The 14,918-nt window shown below is 43.0% G+C and overlaps 3 non-coding genes across 3 annotated transcripts; all 3 read left to right on the top strand.

Annotated features, from left to right (window-relative positions):
* Positions 1 to 11,082: 11,082 nt before the first annotated feature.
* Positions 11,083 to 11,154, top strand: TRNAG-UCC (transfer RNA glycine (anticodon UCC)). The gene has a single exon. It is a non-coding gene; the product is annotated as a tRNA-Gly (tRNA).
* Positions 11,155 to 12,615: 1,461 nt separating this feature from the next.
* TRNAH-GUG (transfer RNA histidin (anticodon GUG)) lies at positions 12,616 to 12,687 on the top strand. The gene has a single exon. It is a non-coding gene; the product is annotated as a tRNA-His (tRNA).
* Positions 12,688 to 14,303: 1,616 nt separating this feature from the next.
* Positions 14,304 to 14,376, top strand: TRNAK-CUU (transfer RNA lysine (anticodon CUU)). Its single transcript has one exon. It is a non-coding gene; the product is annotated as a tRNA-Lys (tRNA).
* The last annotated feature ends 542 nt before the right edge of the window (positions 14,377 to 14,918 follow it).

Here is a 14,918-nt window from a genome sequence, read left to right as displayed (position 1 = left end):
GTTCCTATGTATGCAATGGGCCACTGTAGACTATAAGACCTCATCTTTGCTCCCTGACCTCTTGAAACCTTTTGCGCTATTGAAACCTCCCCGTATTGTTCAAATGGAACCTGTCCAAGGTCCGAATGTTTTCACTGATGCCAATAAAGAAAGGGCCTCGATATATCATGAGGGCTGAAGGAGTATTAAGGTTCTTGACATTCCCCAATCCTCGACCCAGAAAAATGAGCTACAGGCAATCATCTATGCCTGTCAGCACTTTCCTGAGGCCATTAATATTATCTCTGATAGCCAGTATGCAGTGGGAGTGACCAGGCGCATTGAAGATGCCTTGCTACTGCATGACAGGACCTGTATACTCACTTTGCTTCACCAGTTGCAAGAAGCCCTTTGCGGCAGAGCTAACCCTGTATATATATATTGCATGTTTATTCTCACCAACCCATTTATGGTCCCATATTTGAAGGCAATGACATTGCAGATCGCGCCCTTTCAGGTATTGTCTCTGTCATGCCACTTGAAAGTAGCACCTTTAAAGTGCACCAATTTCTTCATTTGCCAGCTCACTCATTGTGCTGGTTGTAAGGCATTACCTGGGAGCAGGCCTGCAACATTGTTCCCGCCTGTGTCCACTGTGTGCCCTTCCTGCCCCAACTGCCTTCCAAGGCTGTGAACCCCCAGGGTGCAGCTCCTAACGAGCTGTGGCAAATGGATGTGACCCACATGGGATCAGTGGCTATACAGGTGTCTGTGGACACCTTTTCTGGCTTTATTATGGCCATGGTGGCACAAAAGGAAACCACTCAGGCCATTATCACCCACCTATTCCATTGCTTTGCGGCCATTGGCCTTCCGGCCTCTATAAAAACAGACAATGGGCCTGCTTATACTTCTGCCTGGTTTGGTCAATTTTGTTTCCATTTTGGCATTAGGCATATCACGGGCATTCCCTATAACCCCACTGGCCAAGCCATTGTGGAGCGTGCTAACCGCACTTTAAAGACTCTCCTTTTTAAACAAAAAGGGGGAGTTAGTGATGGTCGCCGGGGCCTTTGGCCCGCTCAATCGGATATAGATCTGGCCCTGTTTACTCATAATTTTTTGTGTTTCGGGACTTGACCCTCGTTCCTACCATGAAACACTTCGGGCTGCTGATGACATGCCCTAGCCATATGTCCCCCAAGAAAACCATGCTTCAAGCACCTCGAGAGCCATGCTTTGTTATGTGGAGGGACCATGCAGGAGTATGGAAAGGGCCCTCTAAGGTCCTGTTAGAAGGACCTGGATTTACTTGCATTGCAGATGAGGATGAAGCAGAAGGACAGTGGTGGGTCCCAGCCTGAAAGACAAAGTATGTTGATCCCACCAGAGAAGACAAGGCCACGAAAGAGACACGGCCGATGGAGAAATCAGAAGAGGTGATGAGGGCCCAGATGCCGCAAACAGACGCCACTTGCTAAAAACCTTCTGCTCATTAGCCTTGCCTTAAGTCATCTATCTCTGGGTGCCATGAAAGCCATTCCCTGGACAGGCGTAGAGGAAAACACAGAAAGATGGGTGGTGGTGCCTGGAGGACAGTTGCAAATGACCACGATTGAAGAAGTGACACCAGAGATAGGATTGGCAGGTAATACATCCTTGCTTGTGAGTCACCATCATGTCCACATCATCACGCCCAGAGTTAAAACGAATCATTTGGCAAATTGGACTGTGCGAGGCACCCCAGTATGCATTACCACCGCAAAAAGACCTTTGAGGCACAACATGATAAGGACAACACGACTAAACACCTTTGCCTCTTGGCGGGACATATGGGTATTTGGACCATGCAACCTTATATGAACAATACTTGGGGCCACCCCACTGAGACTAACCTGACAATGGGTGGCATATTGTGTGAGCAGTTTGCCAATGGCTCTTGACTGATTTACTGGCCATGCCACTACAGGGAGCAGATGCCCATGCACCTGCCTTTCACCCGCTGTCACGATCCCCTTCCATGCACTAGTTATATTGCCAAAGGATACCTTTCTGACCCAAGGTGGAATGACACATTGGGCGTTAGGATGGAAGCTTGGGTACTCAAAGACAAGCCCCACAGGAATACGGAACTGCTGGAACCAGTGCTCAGCTACCACGGGGTTCCTCATGTTGGACTTTGGAAGATCGCATTGGCTATGATCCAGAATGTGTCAATGAACTCTACTATATGTGCATGTAAGGGATCACCGTGCCAAGACCCTACTTTCCAGCAATTTTACTCTTACTTTGGAGTTGAGGCCGCCAACTACACCACCTGCTCAGTTCCCTGAACTGGATGCGACGTGATGGGGTATTGGTTCCAGACGCAGGGGGCTGTGCCCCAGGGTTATGGATTTCTTGTGTGTTCTAAAGATAAGGTGCAGGCTACAGTGAATGGGATGGAACTTGGTCTACCGTTGTTTCACCTACAGACTAAGGACTGTAATCTGACCAACGCCATTGGCCCTGAGGCTCTTCCCATGAATATGACTGTATTCCTGGTGGGAATAAGAGATGTTACATACATGCGTGCACTGAGCCCGAACGATTGGTACAGCACCAGAGCCAGTTATTATATAGCACGCATGGCCAAGGCATTAGAGAGACAGAAGAGGGACCTCTTAGGTGCCCTTGCCTTAGGGGCGATCATCTTCAAGGAGTTTCAAATACAGGACTTATATGCTGAAAACAAGATCCTGGCTTCACAAATTGATCAACAAGCACGAATCCTGCAACAAGCCATCGAAAGGCAGGCACGGATAGATCAACAACTGGAACTGCAAATTCAGGCGCTAGCTGGAGTGACCCGTCAGCTTAGCAATGAACTGCTCTGGCAAGAACTGTGGAGCCAGCTCTCTTGTGACGGAAGATACACTACCGCATGCGTGACCCCCTTTGAAGGCACGCTGTAATGACACCACCAAGCAATGACACTTGGATAGCCCGATGGTGCAAACACCAGGCAACTTTGAGTGCCATTCAATCCACTAATGTGATTTTGGAGATACAGGCTTTACAATGGCTGGTGGAACTGTCCAAGAATGCCACAGCTCAAATGCCTGACAGCTCTGACGACACCATCCAAAAGATTATGGACTAGATGGGACATGTGTCCTCTCCAGTGGCTGGGTGGTTGGGTCACCTTATAACCCTTGGTTTTGCAATTGTTTTTCTCTTTTTCCTTCTGCCCTCCCTGCTCATATGCTTTGTGCATTTGTTAAGATTCATCAGGTCAAATCAGAGCTTTTAGTTCTACAACCAAGACCTTGATGTACTTAAACAAAAAGGGGGAGTTGTTAGGGGCCACGTAGCCTTCCTCGGGATGACGTGTCCATTGGCAATATCCTGTTCTGCGAGGTCCAGCCCAGGGGCGGGGTAGAGGAGCCATGACTGTGTGTGACATATCATTCAAGAGGCGGCAGAGCTGTGGGCTTCTGCCACATCTCCGTTAACTGCAGTGCAGTATCACGTGGGTGTTCTCTCCTGCCCTGAAGGTGGTACCAAGCAAACTGGATAAAAGGTCACACTCTTCCTCTCCTGCTCTCTCTCTCGGGCTCTCTCGGTCTTTTTCTCACTCTTGCTCCCGCTCACCTTCGCCATGATCAATCCCTAATAAACTGGTTGAACACCTCCCACTCAACTCGTCCTTTTGTATATCCGGGTAGGCTCCAAAGTGGTGAGTATGACCCTGGCTGCCTGGTCTCAGTAGGAGACAGTGCACGGCAACCTCGGCTGGTGCAATAGCCTACCTAGAAAAGGGGACAGCGTAACCCACAGCCAGTTGAATAGAGTGCTTCAGTACTAGGGCATCTAATCAGTTCCTCTAGCCGCTGCTAAGACAGTCATATCTACGCTGAGTTGTGAAGGAGAGGCAGCCTCTGCTGATTCTCCCTCATCTCTAGGATCAAATACAAACTGCTCAGTTTGACATTGCATTCCCTTAAGGGTTAGGCGCAAGCCTGTGCTTTTGGACAGCCCCCTCATATGCCTCGCATTCCAGTTAAACTAGCTTAGCTCTCCTAAAACTGCACCTCCCATTTCTGTACCTTTGAGTGCATAGAACTGTACTCTTAGAATCTTCCCTTCTGGGAAAATTCTTTACTGATACCCCTAGCTGTTAGTACTTTCTTCCTCCTCAAATGATGTTGTATCTATTTAATGGTTTACATATTATGTCTACCAGTAGAATGTAAGTTATTTGAGGGTGAAGCTTGAGGTTGTTTTTTTTTTAATTTCTTTTTTGTCCTTTGTCTTCCTTCCCAGAATATAGGAAGTATTTAATGAATGTTCAGTCAAGGATTTATTAAGCCTTTAATATAGACTAGGCATTGTGCTGTAAGCATTGACATTACAAAGTAAGGCAAAAATCTAATGCTATCTTTAAGCAGCATACTTTTTAAAATTAGATTTTATTTTATTTTATTTTTTACCAAGAAAACTTTATTTTCTCTCCTGTCCACCTCCACTGGAACAAATTGGAAAAAAAAGAAAACTTTTGTAATAAATATGCATCCATAAGTAAAACAAATGCCCACATTGGCCTGTGTATGAAAATGTATGTCTCATTGGGCCCATTTAGTTTATCACCTCGATGTCATGAAATGGGTAGCATTTTTCATTATCATTCCTCTGAAGACATGGTTGACCATTGCTTTGATCAGAGTTCTTAAATTGTTTATTTTTACAATGTTGTTATCACAGAATATACATTGTTCTCCTGGTTCTGTTTACTCTGTGTCAGTTACCATGGTTTCTCTGAAACCAAGCTCTTCCATTGTTTCTTTTCTTTTTTAAAAAAATTAATTAATTTTGATTTATCAACAATTACTTCCATGTGCTTTTGAGTTTAAAATTTTTCTCCCCCTTCCTCCCCACCGCTCTCCCCAAGACAGTGCACAATCTGATATAGGCTATACATATGCATTCCTATTAAACATATTTTCACATTAGTGACTTTGTAAGTAAGAATTAGAACCAATAGGAGGAATCACCAGAAAGAGGAAACAAAACTCAACAGAAGAAAAAAAACAGCAAATAGTATGCTTCGATCTGCATTCAAACTCCATAGTTATTTCTTTGGATGTGGATAGCATTTTTCCAGCATGAAGCCTCTGGAGATGTCTTAGATCCTTGCATTGCTGGGAAGGGTTAAGTTTATCAATATTAGTCTTCCCACAATGTGGCTGTTATTGTGTACAAAGTTCTCTTGGTTCTGCTCACTTCACTCAGCATCAGACCATACAAGTCTTTCCAGGTTTTTCTGAATTCAGCCTGTTCATCATTTCTTATAGCACAATAGTATTCCATTACATTCATATATTACAACTTGTTCAGTCATTCCCCAGTTGATGGGCATCCTCTCAATTTTATTCCATTGTTTCTTAGAGCAGAATAGCACTCCATTATATTCATATACCATACTTTCTCTGGCCATTCCCCAATTAATGAGCACTCCCTTAGTTACCAACTCTTAGGCACTACAAAAAGAGCTGCCAACAAACATATTTTGTACACACTTGTCCTTTTCTTCTTTCTTTGATCTCTTTGGGGTATATGACTGGAATTGGTATTTGCTGGATCAAAGTATATGCACAGGTTAGTAACTTTTTTTTTTAAAGCATAGTTCCAAATTGCTTTGCAGATGGCTGAACCAGTTCACAGCTCTACCAATAATGCATTGGTGTGCCTGTTTTCCTGCAGCCCTTTTAACATATCATTTTCCTTTTTTGTCAGTTTTGCCAGTCTCACCCTATAAGGTGTAATTTCACAGTTGCTTTAATTTGCATTTCCTCTAATTACTAGTGGTTTGGAATATTTTTTTTCATATAGACATTGATAGCCTAGACTTCTTCCCTTGAGAATTGCCTGTACATATGAGCTTTTGACTATCATTTGGGAAATCTCTCTTTTTTTTTTTTAAAGAAATTTGAATTAGTTGCATATATCATTTCCAAGATACATCTCATCTTGGAAATGATACTTTTATTTGAGAAACTTGCAGCAAATATTTTCCCCAGCTAACTGTTTCCCTTCTCATCTTTACTGCATTGGTTTTGCTTGTGCAAAAACTTTCTAATTTTATGTAGTGAGAATTGTCCTCTTCACCTTCGGTGATCCTCCCTTGTGTGGCCATGAATTCTTTCCCTATCTATAAATCTGAAAGATAATCTTTCAGAGCTTAAATGCTAATGAGGAGGATGAAGAGGAGATAAAACTATCCTTATTTGCTGATGATATGATGGTATATATAGAAAATCCTAAGGAATCAGCAAAGATAGAGATTGAGACAGCTACTAGCTTTGGCGAAGTTGCAGGGTACAAAACAAACCTTCAAAAGTCAATAGCATTTCTATATAATAATAACAAAATCCAAGAAGCAGTATTAAAAAGGGAAACCTTATTCCAAATAACTACAAAATGTATAAAATATCAGAAGATCAAACTACCAAAGGACACAAAAGACTTGTATAGATTTAATTACAAGGTACCCTTAAGGAAATAAAGAACAACATTCTATTGAGGAAAGGCAACATGTAAATTAATAGGTACATTCAATATTTGTATAAAGTAGATGGAAAATATTTCTTGGCTATTTGGTGAAAGAATAAGGCTGCAGCAGCAGATGGCGCCATACCCGGAGATTAGAAATACTCCAATGCTGAAATGGATTTGTGGTCACATTGGTATGAGTACACTCTCTAAAGATACAGATTCCAAACCCTCTATGCTATCCTGATCTGTGCACCTCTCCTGTTCTCCCATACTTTCCCTAAAGGGATTTCACCCAGCACTTTGGGAGACTTCCTCTTGTTTTCTTGGGATCTTGAGGATATCAATAGAGGACAGGGGCATCCCTTGCTGTATTCTACTAGCCTATCTTTTGACTTATTTTGGTCAGAGACTGGACCATCAGCAGACAGTGCCTCCAGCTGGGAGCAGGAATAAGGGGACGAAGTCAGGGATAAAACATTGTGCTGGGAGCAATGGTTAACCTGAGGAAAGGCAGCTGTAGGGAGAGTGTCCCTCATGGCAGAGAGAAGTGATGGCTAAATACTTTACAAAGCCATGAACAACCCACAGAGTCCAGCAGAGAGCTAAACCTAAAGAGGAATTTCCTGAAGACTCTAAGAAGGGAGAAAAGAAGTCCAATAACTAGAAGCTGTCAGTTATCATTTTGACCACATGTGTTCTTTATATGGACACCTCACTCCACTATCTTTGTACTTCAAGATTGTACCTACTCTCCCCACAGACTGGGTATGTATTTGTTTGAGAGGATTAGACTTCAGAAGGGAAGAGAGTATTTTTGTAACTACTGTTCTAACTAATCTTTTTAGTAAATGTCTTGCTAAAAGCTAATTAAGTTTACTGGATAATTATCATTGAAAAGTATATCTATGTTGGCCTGTGAATGACAGTACCAGAAACCCTCTGGAACTTTGAGAGTAGTAATGAGCTGCACCTGGTGACTTAGCTGACAAAATGAGTTGGAGCTGGGGAAGTAACCTTGGAAGGGGTCCTGCGTGTATATTTACTTATTTATGATACATACATATAATACTTTACTAATAATTATGTTTTTTCTGCAAAACTGACACATACAATATGGCCTCTTATTTGCTGTGGCAGCTTCTGGAAAGTGTAATTTTTTTCTAACTGGAAGGAGATATTGAAGATTCCAGAAAAGTTAGATCGGGTTACTTAGGAACTTTGTAGCTCTATAGGTAAGGGCATTGTTAGCGATGGGAATCAAATGCAAACATAAGGCACTGCTACTCTGATTGACTATAAAATTGAATAATGTATATAATAATGATATTAAATAATAAATACATTCAAATAACATAATATAACAAATAATAATATAATTATGAGCAGTTGGAACCTTGTTTGGATTGCTGATCTGTTTAAGGGGTAATTTGCCTGTACAAGAAGCTGCTTTTAGCCTGAATGTGCCTGCTGCTATAACCTGGTGAATTTATTCATTTTCCATTTCCTCTCTCTCTCTGTCTCTCTCTGTCTCTGTGTCTCTCTCTCTCTTCTCCCCCCCCCCATCAATGCCTGGAGTACTCCAATCTTTTACTCTTTTGGAGTTTCCTGCCCTTTGGAAATCGTGTTTGTTTGTTTTGTCTGTAACTTTATAATGAGTTTTTTTCTCCAGATAAAGAAAATCTGTCTTTGTTACATTTTAAGCAAGTGTTTTTGATAGTGGAGTGCGAAAGAGAAACATAGTGGCTGGTGGAGATTGTTTTTTTCAAAGTGTGTTTTAGAACAGAGATGCCAGTACCAGCTAGGTCAATAGGGAAGGGAAATATTTCTCCACTGGTTTGGGGGTTCTGAGCTTACAGAAGTTTGTAAATCATCACAATTAGATTCCTGAAATATCACAAGGTAAGTACAAAAGTAAACTGTAAGATCAGAAAATGCTCAAGTCTTTGGCAATATAAAGTGGGGGGACAGATTTTGAAAAACATTTTAAAGGTTATGAGAGAGGTATTTGATTTCAGAATTAATAGGGAGCCACTGTAGTTTATTAAGTAGGGGAGTAACATGGTTAGACATCAGCTTTTAGGAAAATTACTTTGACAACTGTGTGGAAGACATTGGAAAAAAGGGATACTTGATTCAGGAAGATCAATCAGAAGGTTATAGCAGGTGAGAAGGTGACCAGGTGAGAGGTGATGAGGGCCTGAACCAGGCTGCTGTAGGTGTGAGCAGAGAGAAGGGGACAGATGGGATAGATATGGAGGCAGATTGACAATTGATTAGATATGTAAGGTATGATAGAGTGAGAAGTCAAAGATGAGACACAGACTGTGAACCTGGATTATTGGAAGGATTGTAGTGCCCTATATGGTAATGGGGAAGTTTGGATTACAAATGTACTGAAAGGCCTATGCCTGACAAGAAGGGAGTGGAGGGAAAAGGGGGAGGAGTGGGTAGCTTGAATGGAGGAATAGGAATGGGATGGGTAATGTTGGGGGATACAAGTAGTTGTGTCATGAACAAATCCCATAATTAGCCATCTAGAGGAAGGTGGAATATGACCCCTATTTCTACTCTCTAATTGGTTGATTACACAACTCTTTGAGATTAGATCATGGTAACGATGGGACTCTGGTCACCCACTGGCCTAAGGTGTCTGAGGCCAGGTCAGAACAGTACTAGGCCTTTTTCTGAATTCCTAGGCTTTTAGTTTCTAGCTGTGGCATATGAGGCCTGACCCCAGGGCAATACTAGGTAGACAAGAGGGAATTAGAGAAGCCTGGGATCCTAGATTCAGAGATGGAAGGGACTTTCGAAGTCACCTAGTCTGACAATTTTACAGATGGGGAAACTGAAGCTAATAGAAGCATCAGTCACAGATGACTTTTGCGCAGAGATGTGCCTTGACCTCATATATGTATAAGTGGGATTGATCAGGGTAATTCCTGGATGAAATTGATGAGTCCTCTCTCCCCTCATGAGTTGTCATAGCTTGAGCCTTTGTGTGGTGGTATCTGGTGACCATCTTCCCATGAAGAATGTGGGCATGCCCATTAGAACCTGGTTTGGAGGGCAGGGATCATGTAACCCCTGATTTCTAGTGACTGGAGCTGTTGCCAAGACGTTTGATTAATTTGCACCTAGTTGGACAGATTTGGATTGGAGAAACCACCCTATGTTGGGCACCCTATAAAAGGGAGCAAATAGACCATTCTCCTTCAACCTTTCTGTTTTCAGATGACTAAGCTGTGCAGCAGAGGACCTGAATGGGGGCAAGGAGGCAGGGTGGGGAAGTCTCTGTGTTCACCCAGCATCCTCCTCCAGGAAATAGAAATGCCTGGCTTAGGTCAGAAGGACATAGGTATTACATATGCTTTCATTCTCATAGATTTCTTCTCCACTGTGCCAGAGAGATTTCCTGAGAATGGTCTTTTCCAACCCAAGAAACAGCAACTGAGGCAATAATAGCATTTCTGAAAGAAATCCATGTCAGAAGCAAAGGTGCTTGTCCATGAGGGAGTTCACCTATGATGTTTTAAAAGGTACTTGGCTTGGCCTACACATAATCAATGTTCCTGAACCTCAGCTTCTTAAATAGAGGAGCTGAAGTGATGGTGGTGATGGTGGTGGTCTGAGGTTCTTACATAAATGCCAGTGAGAGTAGAGTCAGGAAAATCTATTGGGAGACTTGCAATATTCCCAATCAGTAACTCTCGGGATCTGATTCAGAGTAGTGGCTGTGATAATAAAGAGGAGAGACATATGGAAGAAACGTTGCCAAAGCAAAATCAACAGGATTTGATAATTGATTAGATTTAAGAGAGGCAAAATGGCTTTGTGGATAGAGAGCCTGCCTTGAAAGCCAAGAAAATCTGGGTTTCAATCCAGCCTCTGACACATGCATACTGGTTGTGTGACCCTAGGGAAGTCACTTAAGCTCTTAGAGCCACTAAGAAACACTAACTTACTAGAGGAAATTCCTTAATTCCATGAAATCATAGACTTTTTTTTTTAGTGAGGAAATGGGATGAATGAAAGTAAACCCTAAAGTTTTGAACATGGGAGGCTTTGTGAACAAATGAATGAATGAAATGAAATGAAATGAAATGAATGGTGTTACTTTAAACATAAAGTCAAGAAGAGTAGTATTCCCCATGATTAGGAACACAGAGGTTAATTACTCAGACCAATTATTTTGACAAGATTCTCCTGAGAAGACCAGGCAGCCATTGGCATCAAATTGTTTAAATGTATTCTCTCTACCTTTATCCAATTGAACTACAAGCCATACACACAGCCTTCTTCTTGGTTGCCCCCACTCCTGAGACCACCTTGTCTCGTCAACAGGCCCAGAAGATTACAAATTCACTGAGCACAATGCTCTTTTGGGTATGATTAAATGACTTTCATCACAAGAGCAAAGTGGATTGGCTCAAGATTTTGCTTTCCTTTCTTGGTTCCTGTTTCTGAAACCTACAAAATGTAGACCGATTTGAAACAAAATGCCTTGTGGAGTCTGGGCCTCGAAGCTTCTACATTACTGAATATAACTTAGAAGCAGCTTTTCGCAGGACAGCGTTGGTGGTATAGTGGTGAGCATAGCTGCCTTCCAAGCAGTTGACCCGGGTTCGATTCCCGGCCAACGCAGTTTTGAAATTCTAGTTTTGCTCTCAGCAGAGCTGGCACCACAGAGAAAGGGATAATACTGTAGTTTTGAGTAGTTTTGGGGCTTCAGAGAGAGCTTAGGAAGAGGAAATGCCTGTGCAGCGTTCCCAGCCGAAGAACGGTGTGGTGGCATCCCCGCATGTAGTTACCATTAATTATACCTAGAGACCTTGCCTTCCAAAAGACGGCAATAAATCGAGCAGAACCGTCTGGGGTTGGTATGTGAAAGAAGGCCTTACTCCGATGCCTGCAAAAAAGAAACAGATGGGATGCATTTCTTAAACTGAACGGAGGCTGGTTGATACAGGTTTCTAATAAGATTGAGAGTCCAAGAAAAGGAAAGTACACCATCAGGTACCGAGAAAACACTGTGTGTAGACAGCAGGGCCAGCATCCAGCGAGCTGCTCCCTCCACGAGTGCAGATCGCAACCCCTCTGAGACTTAGTAGGCTGTCTTCCAGTGTCTCTGGCTGAACAATAAATCATCTCGTAGTCAATTTGGTGATAAATCTCTCTGAATTTAGCTAGGCTGTCTTTCGTTGCTGGTACCTTTCCAGCTTGGTAGGATCTGCCAATGGGTAGCACACATGGCTATTGTTTGGTAGAATTTAGGGACATTTACACTCTCCTATGAGATGTTGGAATAGTTTAGAAAACTGTGTTTTTTCCTTTCAGGTGATTTTTGAATATTTAGGAAGGGAAAATATATGAGTCAAAAGGTATGAAAAACACTGACAAAAGTGCATTATCCTTAAGCGGTAACCGTTCATTCATTCAGGGAGAACGGAGTGGAGGAGGATTTCTGCTTCTTCCATTGGGGAAAGTTGGATTTTCTAATTACTGTTGAATCATAACGTCATTCGAGGAGGCTTATTTCTTCTTAACCTGTCCCAGATCAAAAGAATATAGAGAACGAAATATTGCTATGTACTGGAAGAGAGAAAAGAGAGAAACTGACACATGAATCACGTTAGTTTTCAGTGAAAGAATTCGAAGTCTATCACGAAATTAAAATTCCCAAGCCCTGACTGCCCAAAATGAGAGCCGAGGTGTGGAATTTAGATGGGAGCCAGGGTCTGAAGCAGAGAGGAACTGCCAGGTGGAAAGCAGAAGGGAGTCCATTCTGGTCTGGTGAAAAGGACAATTTAAGTCTCAGTTCATGATCAGACAGGCCAATGATCTAGTTCCTCCCTTTGCGCAGTAGTCTAGAAGCCAAAGTACGGGATTTTAGTAGACTTTTGGGTACTGTAGGAAGAAATTTTTATTTTTACAAGATAGCCTTTGTACGTGGTCTTTTAGAAAAACATTTCGTGATAGAAACCAGAGAAGAAAAGAATATAGACAATTAAAGAGAAAAAAAATCACTTTTCTTTTAAAGGGGCTGCCTCAAATCATGGTGAAAGATTATCTTTGCAGCCTATCAGCTCGTCTCCTCTGTGGCGAGCCGTGATCGTATAGTGGTTAGTACTCTGCGTTGTGGCCGCAGCAACCTCGGTTCGAATCCGAGTCACGGCAAGAGGGTTTGTGTATTTTACGTTGTGGCATTTGCAAATGCAAAGATACTTAATCATCGTCTTCTCACAGTGTGGACTCAGTCAAATATTTATCGACCCCATAGATACATTGGGTACACGTATCTTACAGTGAAGAGGAAGCTGTCCCTTCAGCCTCAAGATTTTAGAATGTGGTCGGGAATAGTATGTAACAACTCGCTTTTATCTTGTCTTAGGGTTTGTTACAAGACCAATGCACTGGGGGAAAAGCAAAGAAAAATAATACAAGGCAGAAGCTGTTTGGGGTTCGGGTAGAGTGAAACGGAAGGCATGGGATTCAGAGGGGCAAGGAGCTACAGTAAACTAATATACAATTATATTCGGGGTGACTGAAATGACGGAGTTGGTTTTTGCAGATCCATTTGGCTTTCGAGTTCCCTCTTTCTTTTTTTGCTTGTTTTTGTATCGAAGCACGGAGCACGATGCCTGGTACGTGGTAAGCGTTTAATAAATGCTGTTTCCTTGCTGCCTGCCTGCTCTGGGAACCGCTTCAGTAAAAGAACCTTTCAAAAGGTAGTAGAAAGCTTTGGGTTATTGTGATGACAATTAGAGACACGAGGGAGAATCCTCACCAGTGAGAAACTCCATTTTCCTTTGGTAAATTAGAAACTTGACTTACGGTTGGGCGCAGGAATTTCCTCTAGCTACATTCTTCTCCCGGGAGTCTCTCAATTCTTTTAGCCTACGGAAGCAGTGCCCCCTCCTTAGTTCCCAAGTCCTTATGAAATGGCAATTGAAACATAACTAAGAAGTGAGCCTAGACCAGGATAAGCAGAAGTATTTGGGAGACTCAGGCCCCAGGGCTCTGTGTTGGTATTTCCTGTCCCATTAGCCCCTTTGCAACTAATGTTTGGTCAGACCGAGACCCTGGAGAAGAACGAGTATATTTGAAGGTCGATGTCATTAGCGAGGGTGAAGTGTGCGAGGACTCAGAGCTCTTCAGGACGCTGACCAGTTTTCCTCGAGCCCTTAGCTCCTCTTTCCTGCTTTTGGCTGGTGATCTGGCACAGAAATGCGAGTTAGTTTAGGAGTAACGTCCGGGTAACGGCAAAACTTCCCACTTCATTCACCACTAGAAAGGCCAATCGCGTCAGCCCTTTTCCAGCTCTCCCTCCTCCCAAGAAGAGGGCGCCCCTCCCCCCCAGCGCTGCAGGATTCTAACGCCCCATTTTAGTGCTTGAGAATAGGCGGAAAGAGGAAGTGAGGAGGTTGGTGATCGCTGCGGGAACTGGCAAGAAGAAATAATGAGACAGAACGAACCCATCTACGGAGAATTCATAAGTTTGGGATGTAGAACCGTCCTTTCTCCCAGGTTCAGCGCTCCTTTCTCCCTGGAGTAGCGTTCCACTCTCCTTCTCCTCAGAGTCTTTGGTTCACTAAAGTGCGAAGGCACAGGAAATCCTATTGGAATCTTCCATAATCAGGAAACATGACAATCAAGGCTTGCACCGACCGGTATCATTCATTTTACATCCAATTTCATTTCAGTAGTTTAAAAAAGTTTCCATTAAGCGCGTGCCCTGTCCTGTGCTTTTTTTTCCTTCATGAACCGTGAAGTAAAAATCCCGTTACCTTATCGCCCGGCTAGCTCAGTCGGTAGAGCATGAGACTCTTAATCTCAGGGTCGTGGGTTCGAGCCCCACGTTGGGCGCAGGAGAAACTTTTTTCCAAAACCAGTTTTCTTTTGTGTTGGCACCAGTTGAATGCAACTTAAGCGTCTACCAACGCAAGGCATTGTGCTAGGCGCTGAGGATACTTGGAAGGGTCCGTGAGGCTCTATATGTGGGCACCCTCTCCAGCGATTCAGATTACATGTGATCTATGTCCTCTCATTCTGTTCGCTCTTTGTTTCGGTGCTCCCCTAAAACCTCTCGGTGCTGGACAGTGGAAGCTTTCTCTTGTAACTGCATGAATACTAAGGCTGTGTGTACAGAGACAAAATCAGACTCTGCCATTAAGTTCCTTACATGAATCCTGGGGATGGGGAAAGACACAGGATGTACCTGTAGAAAAGAAAAACTTGGCTGAGAACGCTCACTTGGGCCGAGCCTTAAAGAAAGATTTTTGCTGGTGGCGAGTTTTTCTCTTTCGTAGTTACTGGGAGATGTCAGCTCGGAAAACGAAAGCAGTCTCGGAGGACTGGAAGGAGCGGTCATGTTTACTTACTTTGGGTTAAGCTGCAATCACACTTAG

Source organism: Phascolarctos cinereus, unplaced genomic scaffold (assembly GCF_003287225.1).
Source record: "Phascolarctos cinereus isolate Bilbo 61053 unplaced genomic scaffold, phaCin_HiC Scaffold_5;HRSCAF=322, whole genome shotgun sequence".
Taxonomy (NCBI): domain Eukaryota; kingdom Metazoa; phylum Chordata; class Mammalia; order Diprotodontia; family Phascolarctidae; genus Phascolarctos; species Phascolarctos cinereus.
This window is presented reverse-complemented; position numbering and strand designations above follow the sequence as displayed.